The sequence below is a fragment of the Cynara cardunculus genome, assembly GCF_001531365.2.
Source record: "Cynara cardunculus var. scolymus isolate 2C chromosome LG 6, CcrdV1, whole genome shotgun sequence".
NCBI classification, from domain to species: domain Eukaryota; kingdom Viridiplantae; phylum Streptophyta; class Magnoliopsida; order Asterales; family Asteraceae; genus Cynara; species Cynara cardunculus.
In genome coordinates, this window is record NC_037533.1 from 15,226,618 (window position 1) to 15,229,806 (window position 3,189).

Genomic DNA, 3,189 nt, shown 5'->3' on the forward strand with positions numbered 1-3,189 from the left:
ATTATATTATGTTATATTTATAAAGAGAGTTTCAAATATAAACCATGTAATATTATAAATCATATAAATTAATTTAACTATTCATAAATACATCGATTGTTTTTTAATCTAAAGTAATGGCCATAATAAATGAACGTTATCATCTTTAATAAATATTTTGATCATAATGAATCAACTACAATAATCTTTCAAGAATATATTTATTCTTTCCTAATATAAGGTCAAAATGGTTTATAATATTTACATGGTTTTATACTATATTATATTATATCATATTATATTAATACAATATAGTATAATAAATCCTTTTGTGTCATGAGTTTTATCGGTTGCTGGTATCCCAGTTTTTTATCTTGGTCACTGTTTTTTTTATTAACCTGGATATTCAACCCGCTATGCGAGCCAACTAATCTCAGGACAATCACCTGCTTTGCAAATAGTTCGGAATCACCGGATTTTAACCTCTGTGGCCACAAAGAGATTTTTATTTCTCCTTGGATTTGAACCTGAAACCTCCTGGTACTTTTGACATTTGGAGCCAAACTCAGACCAATCAGGCACCACACTTGTGGTTGATCTTCGTCAGTGTTGTTGTTTTTATTATTTTTGTCTAGGTTAGTTCAGTTTAGCCTTGTTTCATGTTAGTTTGTTTATGATTGGTTCTGCAGCTTGCATAAACTTTTTCAATTTTCTGTACGTTTTTTTAGGTTCCAATAAATTGTTTATCTTTCAAAAAGAATACTACCATGTATAGTATATTACTTTATGTTACATTTTGTAACACCTGTATTTTATGATTAATTGTTTAATGGTGTAGATTTGTCGTAGCAAGCCATTCGTGTCTAACCATTATTGAATGTTTGTGGCATTTGAATCAAGAGTTTTGGTTGTTCTGGGATGAAGAAAAGTTTTGTTCAAAGTCATCTAGGGCATTAAGAGGCCTTTCATGCAAGTTTGGTCACTCGAGAAGTCACAAGTCAGCTTAAAAAACACAATAAAGTGACAAGCTGGTTGTCAAGTGAGATAAACTCACTTCAAAACTAGCATCAGGCTCTGGAAGTCTGATTTTTATTCTCAAGACAGTTTCGACGCAAGTTACAAAGGTTCTAACTGGTGTGAGGCATGGTGTGGCAGCAAGGTCAAGCCTCAAACGTTATGAGTTACGACGAAGCCATGGTGTTTTCCAATGTGTGGCTTATAGCGAAAAATCTCTATATGTGTGTGTGTGTGTGTTTATGTCAGTGTCTTGAACAATAATGATTAAGTTATTAACAATTTATATTCATATAAAAAGATAAACAAAAGAATAACTATGAATTGATAATTTGATATCAAATATACAGTGTTTACAAAAATGATATCAAATACACAAAGCAAGTCATTGTTTACAGTTTCTGTTTGGTAATCAAACAACAAAATCGAAGTAATGAAATCAAAGAACAACAAATGAATGTAATTGAACAATTTTTTGTGTATGTTGAGAAGTAATGTAGGGTTTATTTCTTTTTCCCAGTTTTGTTGATTAAATATTTGACCTGTAAAGATAATAAAGTTATATTTACATTTACTCTTATTCAGGTTTTTAGTTTGCAAATTTCTCCCATGCCTTGTAATGCCATAGTGCACCATGGCGAGCTCTACGCCAAGGGGGTTAACATGGCGGCAATGCTGCACCTCAGCACCATGGCGCATCATAGTGGCGCCAAGGCGCGTTTTTTAGAACATTAGGTAAAACTAGCGTGAAAGCCTGACTTGCATAAAGAGACAAAAAATCGGGACTTTCTCGTTTTAGCCATAACTTCTTTGTTTCTTATCCGTTTTTAGCGATTCTTTTTGCAATAGTTCTGGTTTTTTGAAGATCTTATAGGGCAATTGTCACTGCTTATGGACCCTGAACCTGGGTGATCTATCCATGACCAGGATGAAGCTTGGGTGAATCTTGATTTTTCATATATAAATGTAACTGATGTATCTCCTTCGTATACAAAGTGGGAAGAAAGAAAGTTGAAGTTTCCTTAACGAATTTGGGTTTCGAGAAGTTGAAAGATAAATCTATAACCAAACATTTCGTAACCTAGGGTTTGGTCCTTTTGCACCAACAATTCTCATTTCTTCTCTTGGGTTGTTTTTGTCTACGTTTTAGGAGTAAAATAAGTGTTGTTGAGAAGGTTTGCACCATAGATTCGGGAGTCTAGCTAACGGATCTCAAGTCTGAACTTTGGAAGCTAAATAGGGGTTTGGAACCTAGGTTTAACCAAACCTAACAACGTTAGTTCAAGTTGTTCTGTGAAAAAGATGTACATGTAAAAAATGTCCATTTTGAAGTATTAGCATCTTTTACTTGCTATTTATCAAACATGTGGGTTATTTAGTAAGTTAACATATTTGGTATATCTGGTTTTATTTATCATGTAAAATGCTTACATTTGGGGTTTTGGACATTTTGATCGAGAAATTATAAGTCTGGGTTTTTTAATGATTTAGCTTTTAATGAAGATTATTTGGTGATAAATGCATTTTTGAATTTGGTTGGAAAATGCATATTATTATAATATGTGATATTTTGAAAATACAAACGGTGTGGTTTTAATTGGAAAATGATTTATCCCAACAAATAGGTGTTTTAGTAGGGATGTTCAAAAAAACCGTCGGACCGCTCAAACTGGTCGAACCAAGTCAAACCAGACCGTTTTTGGCGGTTTGAGCGATCTGATGGTCCAGTCTGATTTGGAAAATAGCAAAACCGGGCGGTCCGGTCTGCGGTCTGGAACCTTTTTTGGGCGGTTTGGACCAAACCGAGCGTCCAACACACACACACACACACACACACACACACATATATATATATATATATATTAGTACTAGTAAGTCCAACTTTTTTAACTTATGGGTTATGACCCAAATATATCTCTGAGCCTAACATCTAACATAATCAAAATCGACGCCTAAAACCATTAAATATATCGACACATTTGACATTGACGGTCTCCAAATTTAGAAATCCCTCGAGAACTCTATCAATCTATAGATCTTTCTAATCCATGGTTTGATTTCGGCGCACATCATCAAGACATCAACCAAGTGATTCAGCCAACTTAGATTTGACTTTTATTTGTTTGGTCAAGAACTCAATACTCAAGAATTGAACTATTGAAGGTTATGAAGTCATGGATTTTGTTACTCAATACT